Consider the following 19,427-nt stretch of genomic DNA (forward strand, 5'->3'; position numbering starts at 1 on the left):
TGATTTTAAAGATGTTTTCCAGGACAGAATGGCAAAAGGTAGGAGAATGTAGTACATGTTTGAAAGTGAAGATACCAAAGTATCTTTAAGACACATCTTTGTGTGAGGAAAGTGGTGGAAGTAGGTAGGAATATCTGAAAATGTCTCCATCATGAACTTTCTTTTTATTTCAGGTCTTTGCTACTATACAAGGTGAATCTGGAGTCTATGCTGATGCCCAAAGTTCAATACCAATTCTCTTTGGATTATTTGAAAGGACTTTCAGCTTAGGTTAAAACTCTCCAGATTCCTCATTCCCAATTATTTCTCTAATGGGGCCATAAAGGTCTTTCAAAACTGTAACTTGTTCATATCAGTGAGACTCTTCACAGACTACCTACTGTCTGAAGAATACAGTTCATGCACCTTCTCTCTCACTGTATGGTCTCTGATAACCTCTTCAGATTTAGCAGCTCCTCTGATCCTCTTATTTTCTCAACTCCATCAGCACCATTTCCAGACTCTCTGCCTTTTCTTCAACTTGTCATTCTCTATCCTCTTTACACTGTGTTCTTTTCTCTGACTAAAAGGATCTGCACATGTCTCGCTAATGTCCTTTTTTCCCTCTTGATTCTTTTTCTTGGCCACTCTCAGCTGTCTCATACTCCAGTCCTATCCTGTTTCAAACAAATTGCAGTCCTTACATGCAACACAAGTTGCATGTGCTTTTATAGTCTCCATGTACTTATATTTTATTGAATGTGTAGTGTATCTTTTCCCATCACTAAATCCAAAGAGTGAAAATATATGATTTTCATCTTTCTGTAATCCTAGTTTCTATTATGAAAGTATGAAATGGACCCTCTGCCATTCTTTGTTAAATGCTAAATAGAATTTAATAAATACATATATGAATAAGTGAATGAAACCATGCATCACTAATATTACAGACATCCTGTTTCATTCATTCATGATGCCCTGACTTTTTGCCACACCCCTAATGTAATATTTACTTTTTTCTGATTGAAAGCATTTGTTCACTACTAGACTAATTCCTTACTTGTCTTTTTCTCTGCTTCATTTTTTTGTGTGCCCTCTTTTCTCTTCCTTTCCCTTTCTCTACTCCAGCCCTCTCCTGCCCTATCTCTTTCATCACAACCATGTTTATTGAAATTGTACTACCAGGCACCAGATTTAAAGCTGAATACTTGTGAGACTAACTTAAATTCTCTTCCAAGAGAGTTTAATAAATGCATAATTAGCAACAGTATTTTGTGTCCCCAAAGGTGGAAAATACTATGTTAAAGATTAAAGTACAAAAAGGACTTATATAATTTATATGCTCGAACAAGACATTTCTGTGATGAAATTGTAGCGTATTTAAATTCTCCTACCCCCAAATACACAGTTTCCTGGAATGTGACAAATGGAAGCAAATGTAATTTGGATGGAAGTGGCAGTCTATATAATACCTTCACCTAGAAGAAAGTCACTGGCATAATGCGAAAATAGAGTAAGATTGTACATAAATTAGTCATTTACAAGAAACATGAACATTGTCTCTTTGGCTAAGATATATGGCTTTCTTACAACATGTAAATAATAGAGTTGAAAATATATCCTGTTACTTAACCTTTCCTCTGTTTGCCCATTTTTCTCATGATTAAAACTATTTTCTTATCTGAATTCTTTCAGCAAGGTTTTCATCAGATTTAGGCAAAACACAAGCAATCCAAACTTGCAGCATACTAAAGAAATATTAAACAACCAAATTTTTAGAGGCTATGAAGCCTGACTTGATGTTTGGCTCTGTCAAATTTTGAAGTAAATGATAAGATATCAACTATTAAAAAGAATTCCCATAAAATTTATCAACTCCCAAGAAGCAAAACATCTATGTTTTGGAATATTTCTGGAAATCCACTACATCAATTCTCATTCTTTTATAAATGATTGTGTACAAATGAACATATTATATATGGTTGGAACCTAAAATGATCCCAGCAGGCCATTTTTTTGAACTAAAAAAAAAAACCCAGATGTGTGCATATGCCATTGTAAAGACCTATGCAGGCTCCATGCTTGCTGTTCTGTGTCTATGACCCCTATGTGTCCTGGTTTATTATTTCGGTTGGCCATGTTCTTGTGCTATCTTCCACCTGTCTGCCACCTACTGTCTTTCTTCCCAATATTCCACAGAGTTCTCCAGATCTGTCTAATGTTTGATTGAGGTTCTTTACATGTGATTTCATCAGTTGGAGGATGTGACCTCTCTGAAAAAATTATGCTAAACTCCTGTCTAGAAGTACAGCAGAATATCATTAATAATCATTTCATTGACTCTTTTTTCCCCCATCTTGTTTGATTTTGTCCCAGGTCTCTGGGCTATCTGTCTTCTGGTTCCTGGTCATGCATTCAGAGTCAGATATAGGCTCTGTCATGGTGTGAGCTTCAAGCTGAAGCAGTCATTGGTTTGCCATCCCAGCCACAAAACTATTGACCTACAATTTGTCTTGCTTCCAAGATGTTCTGGGTTAGAATTTGTGGGAACATTTATCTTGTATTGCTTATAACTGTGGAGGTAATATGACCAGACATCTCAAGTTCTTTCACCATGCATACCTCTTCATGATAATGAGCAATATGCCCTCAAATGGTAAGCCAAAATAAACCATTCTTCTGTTTTTTGTCACATCAGTGAGAAAAATAACTAACACAATGATTCTTCAGTGTTTTTGATACTTAGAGCTAATATTGGAATGAAATATTTAAATATTGGAGGTACTCATTACAATAAACAAAATAGTTTAGAATGTTTCTTTTAATTGAATCATAATTAAACCAATTTTTATATTCATAATTTATATTTTATTACTTGGAATGAACATAAAAATGCACCATTAGTTAAAAGGCTCAATTTGTTTTCAGCAGGTATGCATTAGTGACGCAATGACCACTCAGAACAAGGAACATATCACTTCCAGCATTGTACAATTTCCCAGATTTCTTTATATGCTTCTTTCCTTCCCTACTCCCACTAGAAAGTGGCTGTTTTACTGAATTCTAACTCAATGGATGGTTTGGCAACTTTTGAATTGTTCACATATCTTATGATACATCATATCTTCCTTTGTAGTTGGAAGTTTTTTATTGTTTGTGACTTTATCTTGCTGAATGTAGTAATGACCTCCCAATGGCTAAAATTATTTGCAAATATTCCAAAGTATTTATTTTCTTCTTTGGGTGGATACTTAATTTATTTTAGCTGGTGTTTATAAATAGTACTATTTTCATAAATTTTCTTGTATACTTCTTCATCCAGATCATCCATATTTTCTCTTGATACTTACAGGAAGAACTGGTAGGTCCCAATTTTAAGTGGATGCTAGGTTTTCCTATATAGCTACCAACCAGTTTTCCAGTATGGTTTTATCATCCTGAAAGTTTCCGTGTTTCATCTCTAAATGTCTTTCCCACCTCTACATAACTTTATACAACTCATTAATCTTATTGCTTCTTTACCATTTTATTTTAAAATCAGATGGTCATATTATTAGAACCATATAGTCTTTTATGAGTGAGTTATTTTTCTTTGAATCACACATTTACACTTTCTGTGCCTTAAGAACACAATGATTTTGCTTCTGAATAATAGTGCAATATCTCACAAAAATCATCACATCATCTGGGTTCCACATTGCTGTTCTAGGTCAGCAGATTGCATCAATATCTTTGTAAGTGTCCCTGCAAATTTTAATGCATGAAAATCCCTGAGATCTCAACATTCTCCCATGTGCAATATCTTCTCATGGCTTGACTTGCTCAAGCTGTATAAATATAACATGCACCACTTTCTTTGTTTTTACATAGAACTTCATTTCTTCTTGGTCTGATTTTATTTATTGTTTGTCTTAACTTCTTTATTTACCACTCATTTTTTTTTGTAATTTTATCTGGGAATATGGCATTTACTTTGAGAAGAAGTCCCTGCAGATGGGGTTTGGGGATTTCTTTCTCTGTAAGAACCTGGGTCCTCTGGTCTAGATAAATTGGCTGATCCAATATTCAATTGTTATCCTGTTAAGCTTGCTGAAACCTTTGATCTTTAGCCTTTATTTTAATAACTTTATATTTTCATATGACACCCAAGGTGGCATATGCTCTGAAAGGAAATATGATTATTAGAATGTTGGCTTATAGCTTTTTGGTTACTTTGCTTCTTTAATTTTGGCTACTCACAACCTGCCTTCCTTACTCAGACTCACTGTCAATCTTGTGTTTATCTGTTTTTTTCTCGGTATTCTTTGTGTATGGTCCATCATAAGTTATTCAATTTTTAGCAAAAATTAGTCTCCTCAAAGTCAGTTTAGTAAAGACAACAGTTGCTTTCCTCATTTTAAGTACTAAACTGGATTTGAGACATGTGACAATGTGTTTAACACCATAAAGTGAGCAGGTGCCAGGGTTAGGTCAGAAAACCACAGCTGGTTTGCACTCATTTTGGTGTTCTCTATTCTGGCTTAGGAACACTTCAGTTCAACTCATCAGCAAATTTTTGACCTGTGAAAAATAAATGTATGAATCTGAATTAATACATTCAAACCATGATATTAAAATTAAATAAGAATAAATTACTTGAAATGTCATCAGCAGTCCAGTTTATATAGTTCAAATAATATAATTTTCTTCTTGTTAACATTATTCTTTCTAGGACTTTAGTATTCTTCCTCATATGTCTTTCAAACACACATGCATCCTTACATAATACTTTCAAATATATGTATAAAGTTTATATAATATTTTGTATAATGCTTAACATTCAAACGTTTTTGAGGGAGCTGGAGAGATGGCTCGGTGGTTAAGAGCACTGTCTGCTCTTCCAAAGGTCCTGAGTTCATTCCCAGCAACCACATGTGTTCACAACAGTCTGCAATGAGATTTAGTGCCCTCTTCTGGCCTGCAGGGATACATGCAGGCAGAACACTGTATACATAATAAATAAACCTAAAAAATGGGCTGGAGAGATGGCTCAGAGGCTAAGAGCATTGTCTGCTCTTCCAAAGGTCCTGAGTTCAATTCCCAACAACCACATGGTGGCTCACAGCCATCTGTAATGGGGTCTGGTGCTCTCTTCTGGCCTGCAGGCATACCCACAGATAGAATATTATATGCATAATAAATAATTGTTGAAACAGAGTTTTATCTCTAAATTGTATATTCAAATGGGTAAATTGATATAATTATATTATTTCAATAATATATTTATGTTTCACATAAATTCACACATTTACAATAAATATATGTGAGTTTTCAGCATTAACAAGATACACATAGTCAACATAATAAGGTTGTTACCACAGGTCTTTCAAAGATCTGTTATACTGTAATATATGAGTAATATATTTAAGTAGCACCAAAGGGGACAAACTTGTATCTTGGCATTTTGAAAGATATATTTTACAAAAGTATATACATTTAAATATTCATAAGTCAAAACTAAGTTTATCTCCCTTTTTTATTCTTGCAGCTGGTCTTTTTCTGGGCATCTTGGAAGGAAGATCCTGCTTTATTGGATTCTTGTGTTCTCATGTGGATGTTGACATTGAATAGAGAACAAAGAAGCATGAGATTGTCAAATGTGAGATAAGACTTTCCTGTTCTCTGTTCATAAATGCCCTGGTGAACACTACTGTGAATTTACATGAAAAATAATTTTTCCTATCAAAACTTTGCTGACTAGTTGAACTTAAATTTCTCTAGCACCCAACAGAGAACATCAAGATTAACCCAATATAGATACATATTTCAACCAACTGGAATCCCAGAGAAACAGTAAATACTATTGTGTTCCTCAGTGGAGCCCTTCCATATCTATTGCTGACACAAGAATTCCTAGAGACTGTCTTCATCTCTCTATCACTATTTCATATCACATCTGGGAAATCTCAAAGTTCTCTCCCTCCATTCTATGTTTCTTCACATCTATGATATCATTCAGTTGTAATTCTTCCAATCTCTGCTTCCTAGTACCCTTATTGTCCATTTTCCTGTTTCCATGTCTGTCCACTTTATTCTCTTACTAACCACCTCTTAAAACACAAAGGTCTCATAGTGCTTGCCAGGGCACTATAGTTTTATCTCACAATTTGGCAATCTCATGCTTTTTTATTCTTTATTCAATATCAATGTTCACTTCTCATCACTGGAATCTAATGGAGCTAGGACTTCCTTCCAAAATGTCCACAATGGACCATTTGTATGAATAAAGAAGGGAGCTAAACTTAGTTTGGGCATATGAATATCAGATATGAATATATCATTGCCTACCTAGCATATAACTTTCAACAAATGAAGAGATTCATGCCCCCTCCTTTGGTGCTACTTAAATATATCACCCAGATATTACAACATGACAGGTCCTTGAAACATCTGTGATAACAGCCTTATTATACTAACTGAACCTTGTTTATGATGAAAACTCAGTCACATATACTCCTTATAAGAATGAAGACAAGTTTTTTTTTAATATGATAACAGCTCAGAAAGTATTCTATAATTTAACCATTAGGTTTCCAGAGAACAGAACACTTAATACAATATACAATAACTATCCTGTGACTTTTTAATACAATATCTGAGTTGATGATTTTCAGGCAACACTGTTGGCATTGTACTGCATGACTGAATGTGGAGGGCAAAGCATACATAGTAGGTGTTCAGAATCAAGGCAACAATGCATTTGAGGAATACGATCTCTCTAAACATTGCCATAAACATCACAGATCTATTCTATTATGAATTAGATTACTACTTAGCTTTTGGTTGGTTGTCATAAGTTAAGAAACTATTGTTGACCAACTTTTATGATCCTCACATTCAGCTTTACAAACCTGTATGGGACTATAAGTCACAGTTGAAGAAGCTTGACTGAAAAAAATCAGGGTTTTAAACTCCAACATTTGTGCCATTGCGACTGTTTTACTCTACTTCCCACAGCTTGTATGTCTGCTGGATTAATTCAGTAAATATTATTGAATAAATATGAATTAATTTTTCCTCACATATTAATAGTATTTGATTTAAGAGGAAGAACCCATGTTAAAATAGATATAAAATTTATTCAGGGTGGGAACACTTGTCTCAAAAGTTGGCAGCATGCACAAATAAATGTTCCTATTGGTATACAGTTTGCAAGACACAGTGACATTTTAGACAAGATCGAAGGAATTAGTCAGAGTGTTGTTTTTCTGAATGTTTCATTAACGTTTCAAAGACAGTGCTATTAATAATAAAGAAATGAATAATGGGATTTTTTACAGTACTTGGAAAATTATAAATCTGTTTCAAAACAATTAAATTGCTCATGATGGAGTAGTTGCAACTCAAGTTTCTCTCTTCGTTATGCATACCAAAATCATTCAAATGCTGTGATAAGCATAAAATGAAACAAATAAGAAGCAAAGCATTTTAAAAAAAGTATTTCTGATCATAGGATAAGAGTGTCTTCCTAGCTATACATCATGCCACAATCTAAATGCATAGTCACCAGAGTGACTATACTTGTAAAGATTGATAATATCATGTGTTGATGAGAGACTAGGTCTTGCAGCTATCATACATTTCCTATAGAAATGTGAATAACTATATATATTTTAGCAGTACCTGCTAATTTTGAGTAATCTGTTATCTACTTATTCTGCTTCTAGTATAAGTGTCCATGAATAAAATCGTGTATAATCAATCATGGCCACAGCAGCTATATTCATGACATCTTAACAATTAACAGAATCCATCAGTAAGAGATCATTTTCTTTTAATCAACTATGCTATATTCTAGTACACACAAAATTATGACTATGAATTTGAAGAGCATTGTCTGGAACTGAAGCATATGTAAACATAAAAAGCATACATTGTATAATTCCTTTGACAACAGGTGACAGTTTTGCAATAGAAAAAGTTATACTTGAGGAAAATCAGAATATAATGGTTTCCAATGATGTTGTGTGTCTTTTTTCGGGAAGGCTTGAACAAATGTCTTCACTTAAAATAAGGTACCAATGACAAACCAAACAAACAATGTCAAGCAAGGCTACCTTTGGAAGACCAATGAGTTTATTGGAATTATTAACATAAACATGAATGAGGGGTTACTTACATGAGCATAAGAGACCCAGACAGAGCCATAACATGAATATCCCTTCCTAGTCGAGGTGATGACTCACAGAAGTTTGAATCATAATGTCTCTTCTACAATATACAGACTGCTTTTAAAAAACAATCTCTCCTCAGTAAATGATGCTTTCTTTATAACCTTCAGGAGGGCCTAAAGAATCTTGTAACATCTGAGCTTCTGCTGCCTGTTAAGTTTCATGGATTTCCTGATGCTTGTATATTTCTTAACCTTCCTGAAACTCACTAGCCTCCTTCCTTCCTCCATTACAGAAAGTTTCAATTCAAAGGAACTATATAAAGAATTAATAGCAAGTAGAGATGTAATTGCTACCAAAGAAGCATAAAGGATTAAAATATTGGAAACAAATTTACATTAAAAATTTGTTGTCTAATTTTGCAATATTTGGAATACTTTTTAAAATTATATCAGTATTCTTTATTTTGATCTGGACAGGATTCTTTTATCTAGCTTCAATACTTTATATTGAATCCATTTAATCATACATCCAAGAAAAACTAAAAATAAAAATTCTAAAGACTGCATTGTGTTCATTATCATAACCATTCTTTGATATAGACACTCCATTGGTACAAAATTATCTGAAATTTCTTACATGACTTTGTCAAGGTCACATCAAAAACAGGAGAGGCTAGGCTTACATATAAGTCTTCTGATTCTGACTGTTAGGGTTAAGTCTACCAGAAGGATACTTCAACTGATTTTTGACATGAGTATCTGTCTCACATTCCTGTCCTAAGTTTCCTACAATGAGGAACTTCAACATGAAATTGTAAGTCAAATAAGACCCTTCTCTCCTAAGTATCATTTTAACAGAGTATTTTACCACAGGAACAGAAATGAGAGATGGACAGTGACTTTAAAGGAGTTTGGAAGACAGTTTTCAAATTATTTTTCTATCTACTTTATTTTCTCTTTGCTATCTTTAAACTAGCTCACTTCACAAAGAGGGAGTAGTTTGGGGGAGAGGGAAGGTAGGGGAAAACTGGGAGGATGGAAGAGAGGGGGAACTGTGGTCAGGGTGTATTTTATGAAAAAAGAATCAGTTTCCAATGGGGGGAAAAACAAGTCAGGAATAATTACTGGAGGTGGGAGAAGTATTTTGGGAGTATAAAAGAGTATGGGAAAGATGAACTGTGTAAGCTGGGGATTAGAGTAAGAAAAATATAGTTTCTTTAATAAAATAAATAAGTAAATAAATAATGTACTTTTAAGTAGATACAATTTTTAGATTGGTAACCTACACATCAACATATGCCTATTATACATACTTGAATTTTGAGGATCTGTATGGTATTAGGATTTTGGTGTGGATCTCAGAGAATTTGGGAAGAGCTGTAGGGTAGATCATTTGAATATGATTGTCAATCCCTTTCATTACTACAAATGCTGGCCATCAATGTAAGAGTAAAAACAATAATAGCAACAAAATAGCTAAAAGTTTCCTTTTAGCTACCTCTAATATAACTAGGGAATGAATGTCCTCCCCTGTTTTGGATATTGTTTCTTCAGGTATAAAAAGTGAAGTTGTTTAGTTCTATATAGACTTTACATAGTAAAACTCACAGCTATATGAAATTAGGCAGTTATCCTACGCCATTGGGCACAGTATCAGTTACATAATGAAAATGAAGACCAACCTGCAGTCAGTTTCATATACATGTGAAATGCTGGCACTGCCATCTACGACAATGGTGGCATCAGAGTCAGGGCAGCTTCCAAGGATCCTGTCTGAGTCCATGGTCGTGAAGCAGCCAGGATTTGGGATGATGTCCATAGCCCATGTCACCACCAAGGGCCACATGGATACCCAGGTCCTGGGTTCAACATTTGTTGCCATCCTGAAGACCAAAGATATGTCATAGCTGGGACCATAAAGATTTGGGTGGCATGCCCTGCCACCAGTGACTATGATGTCAACTGGACCAGAGCTACTGCTGGGGAGCATGCCTTTGTTTGTGACCCCAACATAGCCAAGGTTTGTGTTGATGTTAGTGGCATGTATTACCACTGAAGGCTGTAAAGATGCTAGGGGTATGGGCCAAAACCTGAGGCCATGTTAGTGGCCAAAAGTCACACTGTCATGGGGGCCATACAGATTGGGATGGACAGTGTTACCACCTAGGACCATGGAAACATCTGCAACCAAGCTGCAGCCAAAAGCTACTCAGTGTCCATGACTCTACCACAGCTGGGGACTGGACTGTGTTGATGTCTATGGCTCCTGTTACCTTCGAAAGCAATGCAATCTGGAAGAAACCTTTGGTTTCCTAAGGTCATGCAGCCGCCATGGTCATATGGATCTAAGTACTGTGCACAAGAAGCTGGGCCATGGTGAAATCCATGCCTGGGCTGCAACCTAGGGCAATGTCTGAGCTAATGGCCCTGCTGAAACCATGGTCTGTGTTGATATCTATGGCTCCTGTTACTATAGAAGGCAAGGTGGTTGACTGAGGTCTGGACTCCCACATGAGGTCATGCTATTGTCTGAAGACCATGTTGCAGCTGGGGCAATGCAAATCTGAGTAACGTGGACAGCCACAGAGAATGGTGTCTTGATCTCTGGTCCTATAGCAATCTGGCTCTGTGGTGATATCCACACCCATGTTGTCATCAAAGGTCACAAGAATCTCTGGCCTCTAGACTTCATGTTGGGTTTGAGGGACATAGGTTGGGTTTGAGGGATATTTCTCTGTAGAAACCACACCAATTTCAGTGGCCTGCACTGCCACCTGTGGATCTGTGGCCCTACCAGAGCCAGGGTCTGCTAGTATGTCCAAGGCCTCAGTTACCACAATAAGTAATGCAGCTGCCTAGGGTCTGGGTAGACCCCTGAGCTATCTTGGAGGGTAATGCTATTTCCAGGACCATGCAGATTAGATCAGGTGGCCTAACTTGGGACCATATTGACACCAGGGGCCAAACTGGGGCTGAGATCACTTCTTTGTCCATTATCTTGCCACAGCAAAAGTTTATGCTGAGGTCAATGGATCCAGTTTCAAAGGTCCAGGGTCAAAAACACCATATGGGGCCAGGTTGGAGCCCAGACACCATGTAGCTTTTGGGTCCACCCTGATCTGAGAAGTGTGTGCTTCCACTCAGGGTCATGGAGACATCAAGCCCCAACCTGCTGCCCATGACCACATCTGGGTCTGTGGTCCTGCAGCAGCTGGGATCTATGTGGATGTCTGTTGCCTCTCTCACCACAAGGACCCTTGAGAACTATGTATTGAACCACGTGTTGAAGTCAAGGGTCCTACTGAATTGTCCCTAACAGTCACCAGCCCAGAGTAACCTCCCTTATACCCATGTGAGAGCTAACCCTGAACCACCCAGGTCTTGAGATAAAGGACATTGATGACCTCAGCAGGGAAAGACAGCCTTGCCCTTAATAGGAGAGCTGCCCCTCCACACTTGGGAAAGCTCACCCCACCCCTTAACGTGGGCTTGGGGGAACTGACTCTGCCCCTCACCTGAAAGGAATGGACCCAGTGTCCAGATCTGATCAGCTAGGCTGCCACCAGGCAGATCCAGAATTTGGAGTATGCACATTCCAACATCTATTCCACCTACGACCTGCTGGGATGTGTGAGGGGACTGGTTGGAGAACCATAGATGCAGGGTCTCCATGACTCAGGGCAACAGCAGGACAATGCATAGGAACTTCAGTGAGGGTCCAGTACAAGGCCTCAAATCTGACCGATAACTTACTATACAATGAACATTTGTAAGTAAAGCTGGTTCAACAAAAGTATATCACATGATGCACAGCAGCTACAAATACCACTAAGATGAATGAATGAAAGGGTGATGGAGAGGAAGCAAATAGAGGAATGAAGTGTTTTTTTCTTTGTGTTTTATTTTTAAATATTTTTCAAATTAAAATTTTATTGATTCTTTCCAGATTTCACATCATGCATCCTGATCCCAACCCTCTGCACACCTCCCCAATCTACTCTCCTCCCTTGCAACATCTCCCACAAAACAATACAAAATTTTAAAGAAAAACCAACCAATCAAGAAACAAACAAAAACACAAAATAACAACAAAAAAGAAAGCAAAAATAGAAAAAAAAACAAACAAAACAAAACAAGAATAATCTCATCATCGTGGAAGCTGTAGTGTGTGGCCTGTTGAGTCCCAGTTCACCTGCCGTCCTTTCATCTTCACTTGTGAATGTTCACTGCCATGCATCATTGGTCTGGTTCTAAACCAATGACTTCTGCTACACAGTAGATAATGGGTTCCTACTGGGTTTCTTCTTGGATCCCGTTGTTGTCATGAGTCATGGAGCTCCAGCAATTTTGAGCCTGTAGGTTCAGCCCTCTTCACTTGCCTAAACTGTTCATAGATGAAGTTGGGGTGGGCCAAAGCATAGCCCTGGTTCTGGGCCTGGACGGGTAACTTTGCTTAGTTAGCCTGCCAGTTTTCCCCACTTGTCACTACCTGGGTGAGCTCTCCAGTACTGTCTCAGTCAGCTCACCCAACACAACCTGAAGTAAGGAGGGGGACAGGTTCTTGGATCTAGCTCACCCACACTCACACCACCTCGGCCGGCTCCACTGTCTTACCCATCTTACCCAGGCAAGGCACGGGAGGCTCTCTCCATATTGCTGTAAAGAGTATGGAGGAGGGGATGTTCATCCCCACCATTCTTATATTTTCAGGGCCACCTCACCTGCATCCCTGACAACAGGGACATTCTAGTGAACACTAGACCTGACCTGTCCAGGTGAGTTGCACATCAGTGGTGAGCAGTGGAACCATCTGTCCTGATAGTGGGGACCAGCACTCCTGCTACCATCCTTAGATTTATCAGGGGGCAGGGCCGCCCATCCAAGAGCTAGTGAGGGGTGGGGACAGCTTAGTTAAACCCTCCAATTTCAACACACTTGGTTCCTAACACTTCCACACCTCCCTGGCCACGGATATCAACACAGACCCAGGCCACATCATGGCCATGAACCAGCCTTGGTCCTTGGCAGCATCCCAGCCCTGGAAGTCGCCATGACGCCAGGAGGCAGTTCAGGCCAATCAAATTAGCATAGGCCCCAGGGCAGCATGACCCTAGGACCCCAACCTGGCTCCAGGTGACTGCCCAGACCACAGGCCTCTACACATCCTCAATGGCAACATAAGTCACAGACATTACCTCACATGCCCTCAACTGCTTCAGGGCCAAATACCAAGATTAGCTTTTGACAGTAGCCCAGGCCGAGAAATTGCCCAGGTGGCCAGTAGTCCATTCAATTTAGTCTGTTCCTTACCACTCTCACTTCTTCAGATCCTCTTCTCTCCACAGCCCATTAACTGTTCTTCCTCCTCTCTCTTCCATCACCCACCCAGGCCCAGAACCAGGGCTCTGAATTGACCCACCCCAACATCCACTTCATATATGAACTGTTTCAGCATGTGAAGGGGGATGAACCTACAGATCCAAAATTGCTGAAACTTCATGTCCCACACCAACAACGGGATCCAGGAAGAGCCCCAGTAGAAAACCATTATCAATGGTGTAGCAGAAGCCATTGGTTTAGATGCCCACAATGGCGCTGACTGCCCTTGTCAGCCTCATGTCATGGCTGGGAGATGTTTCTGTGCCATAGGTCAGGGCTAGAGTTCCCAGGAAGCTTCTGGTTGTATCCTTCTCTCTCTCAGCCACAGGCATAGCAGGGAACTGTTGCTATTGGTGTGGCATAAACCCAGGGAGGTTGCTGATTGAGTCCTGCCCTGTCAGACCCATGGCATGGACAGATGTTTTTGGGTTTTGTTTGTTTGTTTGTTTATTTTTATCTTATTTTAATTCTTTTTTAGGTTTCCTTTGGAGTGCTTCAGGAGGGAGGGACTGTTGTGAGGAGAGCTTCTTATTGGTTCCCGGCTGCTCAGTCTCAGAATTATCACACAGAAACCATATTATTTGCAATACTACTTAGCCAATAGCTTAACTGTATTTCTGGCTAACTCTTATATCCTAAACTAGCCCATCTCTATTAAATTGTGCATCACCACAAGGTTGTGGCCTATGAGCAAAATTTCAGCACATCTGTTTCCAGCAGCAGCTCCATGGCTTCTCTCTGACTCTACCCTTCTTTCTCCCAGCATTCAGTTTAGTTCTCTTTGCCTAGCTCTACCCTACCTTATGAGGCCAAGCCAGTTTTCTTTATTCATTAATGGTAACCACAGTATACAAAAAGGAAATTCACATAACCTCCCATTTCTGTTTAAATAAAAAGGAAGGCTTAAACTTTAATATAGTAAAATTAAATATAACAAAACAGGTATCAAGCAAGAATTAGAGTTTTAACATTTACATCTATTTTCTATCTATTCTTCAACTCCATCAAAGACTCTAGAAGGATATATTATTACCTATGTAAACTGGAGGTGCCTTGTAAGCAACTTTCAAAACTATAGAAGTGATTAAAAAACACCTCGATACCTGGACAGTCACTCAAAGTTCTTCTGTCCATTGGGGTATCCATCTTCAGTCTATAGGCCCTTAGTATCCAGCAGATTTTTCCATGAAGCAGGAAATTTCAATGACAGTTTCACCACTATTGGTAGTTTGTCAATCACTTTCTTCTGTATTTTGCAGGATATCTAGGAGACTCTTTCTATTCTTTCATGAAGCAGAACCCCCAAAGGACTGTCTCACCATTTAAGGCTGGATCATCATTCATTTCTCTATAGTCCTTCATGTCCAGTTCATCAAGTAGTCCAGGAAAGATCAGTTTCTTGACCAAATGGCTAACCAACTCCATAAGACACCTCTTCAATGCCCACCTTCCTCTTGAAGTAACTGGTGCTTCTAGGAGCAGATGTGTCTCACTGTCATGAAAAGCCCTAAATTCTTAACAACACTTTATGCCATATTCTGTAGTCTTTGAAAGATTTGAAGAATCCATAACCATCTGAAATTTATCTCTGTATATCTAGAAAACCTAACTAACATGACTACATGTAACATGAAGGTCCAGGCCTGCGTGTTGTTGGGGTTTTTGTCCCACCTGGTACCCCACAGCTGTTTAGCTCCAAAGAAAATCACACATAGGTCTCCATAAATTATAAGCTGATTGGCCCATTAGCTCTAGCCTCTCATTGGCTAATTCTCACACCTTCATTAATCCATTTTTCTGATCTATGTTAGCCATGTGGCTCAATACCTTTTTTCAGTGGGGCAGATCACATCCTGCTTCTTTGGTAGTCTGGCCAGGAGTGGGGAGTAATCAACTTCCTCCTTCCCAGAATTCTCCTGTTCTCATTACATCATTTCTACTTCCTGTCTGGTTTTCCCACCTTTATTTCCTGAGTGGCCAATCAGCGTTCATTTATAACATGATTGACAGAATACAGACAATTCTCTCACACCAACTACATGCTGACTATTATAGACAACAATCTATTTACTTATATTTCTTAATAATATATATACCATACCATAATAAAGAGCATATATATATATATATATACACATATAACAAAATTGACCTTAAATTTTTATCAATAAACAAAGATCCATACCAATGCAAATATCTGTATCATATGCCCCTTTAAATATGAACAAACATAAACAATATTTGGGAATATGAGTGTAGTTCTTCGCCAAACAACTTCCTGCTGTTTATTGGGTGAAATAATTTTTGGGGGTGTTCACAGATACCTTTTGGGAGGTTTTGATACATCAGTCCACATTAGTCTGGATACTTCCACAGTTTCTAATCCTCTGTGAAAACAAAAGAAAAACCTCTTTTCCAAAGCAACATATACTTAGATCCATATTTTGCAATAAAGAGATCTTTAAAGTATATATTTTGGTTTAGCTGCGCAATCCCAGAATCAAATGTCTCTCTGCAGTCAAAAAAAAATTAAAGAAAACACAATAATATACATAATCTAGATTCTCTGGGTATTTTACATCTTTATGTGGAGGTCTTTTTTTTTTATCTGAATCTGTCTTTATTGTGTATCTGTAATTATTTTCTCTCCAGGAATGTTTCTTAAAATGCTAAGCACGTTTTAAAAACTTAAGCTGCAATGAAAGGAGACAGAGACAGAGACCCACATTGGAGCACCGGACTGAAATCTCAAAGTCCAAATCAGGAGCAGAAGGAGAGAGAGCACGAGCAAGGAACTCAGGACAGCGAGGGGTGCACCCATACACTGAGACAATAGGGATGTTCTATTGGGAACTCACCAAGGCCAGCTGGCCTGGGTCTGAAAAAGCAGGGGATAAAACCGGACTCTCTGAACATAGTGGACAGTGAGGACTACTGAGAACTCAAGAACAATGGCACTGGGTTTTGATCCTATTGCAGGTACTGGCTTTGGGAGAGCCTAGGCAGTTTGGATGCTCATCTTATTAGACCTGGCAGGAGGTGGGAGGTCCTTGGACTTCCCACAGGGCAGGGAACCCTGATTGCTCTTTGGGCTGATGGGGGAGGGAGACTTGACTGGGGGAGGGGGAGGGAAATGGGAGGCGGTGGTGGGGAGGAGGCAAAAATCTTTAATAAACAAACAAACAAATAAATAAATAAATAAATAAAAACTTAAGCTGCATCATTGCCAGGGGTAATATAGCACTTCCTGCTTTGCCTGCCCACAGCACCATTGTGGAGCTGTTCACTGCCTCTGGGAGCCATGTATATTGCCCCATTTTCAGGTATGCATCGAGTCTATGTCAAGCTATTAAGCACTGCTTACAAATCCCATTTATTTCCCCCCCTTTTTTTATTACTTTTTGATGAGCTCCACATTTTTCTCTGCTCCCCTCACTGCCACTCACCTCCCCTTCAACTCTCTCTCAAGGACCCCATTCTCCCAATTTATTCAGGAGATTTTGTCTTTTCAAGTACCCATGTAGATTAGATCTATGTATGTTGCTCTTAGGGTTCTCATTGTTGTCTAGTTTCTCTGGGATTGTGGTTTTGGGGCTGATTTTCTTTGCTTTATGCTGAAAAACCACTTATGAGTGAGTACATATGATAATTGTCTTCCTATGTCTAGGATACATCACTCAAAATGGTGATTTCTAGCTCCATCCATTTGCCTGCAAAATTAAAGATGTTGTTAATTTTTTTCTGCTGTGTAGTACTACATTATATAAATGTACCACATTTTCTTTATCCATTCTTCAGTCAAAGGGCATTTAGGTTGTGGCATGACTGAGCATCCTTTGGATATATATCAAAAGTGATCTTACTGGGTCTTGAGGAAAGTTGTTTCCTAATTTTTCTAAGAAATTGCCACACGGACATCCAAAGGGATTTTACCAGCTTGCATTCTCACCAGCAATGCAGGAGTGTTCCCTTTTCCCAATCACCTCGCCAGCATAAGTTGTCATCAGTGTTTTTGATCTTGGCCATTCTTACACGTGTAAGATAGAATCTCAGAGTTGTTCTGATTTGTATTTCTCTGATAACTAAGGATGTTGAACATTTCCTTAAGTGTTTTTCTACCATTTTAGATTCCTCTGTTGAGAGTTCTCTGTTTAGGTCTGTACTCTATTTTTTTATTGGATTATTTGTTCCTTTGATGACCAATTTCTTGAGTTCTTTGTATATTGTGGAGATCAGACCTCTGTCTGATGTGGAGTTAGTGAAGATTTTATTCCATCCTGTAGGCTGTCATTTTGTCATGTTGACCATGTCCTTTGCTTTACAGAAGATTTTCAGACCCCATTTAAATACTTGGTCTCCTGAAAAAGCCAGTTCACTCTGGCAACACAGCCCAGAAAGAGAGCATTTTAAAATAGCACAGCTCTTTTTCTGCTGCTGCAAAACAGAAAAACCTCTCTTAAAGGAGCTATTGTATGCCACCAGCAAACAAAAAGAAGCTATTAAACTCTGTATTTTTGTGTCTAGAATCCATTTTCAAGTCCTCTTAGGTTTTAAGTGAATTTTAGTCAACTACATTGCAGGAGGGCCGCTTATGGGTTCCTAAATGCTCAGTTCTATAATTATCATACAGAAACCATATTATTTATACTACTGTTTGACTAATAGCTTTAAAGTATTTCTGGCTAACTCTTATTTCCTAAACTAGTCCATCTCTATTAAATTGTGCATTACCATAAGGTCATGACCTATGAGCAAAGTTTCAGCATGTCTGTCTCTGGCAGCAGCTCCATGGCTTCTCTCTGACTCTGCCCTTCTTTCTCCCTGAATTCAGTTTAGTTCTCCCTGCCTAGCTCTACTTTAACTTATCAGACCAGGCCAATTTTCTTTATTCATTAATGGTAATCACATCATACAAAGGGGAATCCTAAATCAAGGGACCAATACAGAAGTACTGGGAAATAAATGGAATTGAGGTATATGATGTAATGTTCCCAAAGATTCAATAAAAATTTTTGAGACCTTAAAAAGACGTGCAAATTGGGAAAAGGGTTCCAGGCAACAATCAGTCCAATTCCAGGTATATAATAAAGCTGAAGGTGTGACTAAATAGAGGAGAGTGAGTTCTATAGGTAAAGGGGCAAGTATCTAGCATTAGTGCTGCTCTGTCATCTATAGCATGAGATCAGCAGCTAGAAAGTACTTGTGACATCTATACTAAAGATGGGGGTGGTCTAGGAAAGAAAGATTCTGGGATAATCATTCTAGAGAATTAGGGTGAGGTTTGTTCTTTCAGATCAAAAAAAGGTCACTAGGACATTAACAACCTCCAATTTCAACTTTCCAGATGGAATACCCATATTGGATTTGTATCTCCCCCATTGCAGAGACATCCCTGTGTGATTAACATTCTTGGTTTTCTAAGTCCTTCTCTGTGAGTACAAGGACCACTCTGCACTCAACAATACATATTTAAAGAAGAAGAGATTGTGGGTTTGAGAGCAGATAGTGGCATGAAAGAAGTTGAAGGGAGATGAAGGAAGAGTAGAAATAAAATTAAAAAAAAATAAAAAGGGATAAGGCCAGTTCAGGCATCCTCTCCTCTGCTGTCCAAGGAACAAGCTGGGGTCATTTCCTTGGACACCTGGGAACCCCTCCAGAGTCAAGTCTCTTTCTAACCCTAAAATGGCTCCCTTAATTAAGATATCTACTTCCCTGGTCCCACATCCACCCCTCCTTCATCCCAACCATCACATTCCCTCAAGTTCTCCCCATCCTCCCCTTCTCCCTTCTCTCTCCCCATCTCCCCTTATCCCCACCTCAACCCCAGTCTGTGTTCCCAACCCCTGTTCGGCAATCTGGTCTACTTCCAATATCCAAGAGGATAACTATATGTTATTCTTTGGGTTCATTTTCTTAT

This window comes from Microtus pennsylvanicus, chromosome 13 (genome assembly GCF_037038515.1).
Source record: "Microtus pennsylvanicus isolate mMicPen1 chromosome 13, mMicPen1.hap1, whole genome shotgun sequence".
Lineage (NCBI taxonomy): Eukaryota > Metazoa > Chordata > Mammalia > Rodentia > Cricetidae > Microtus > Microtus pennsylvanicus.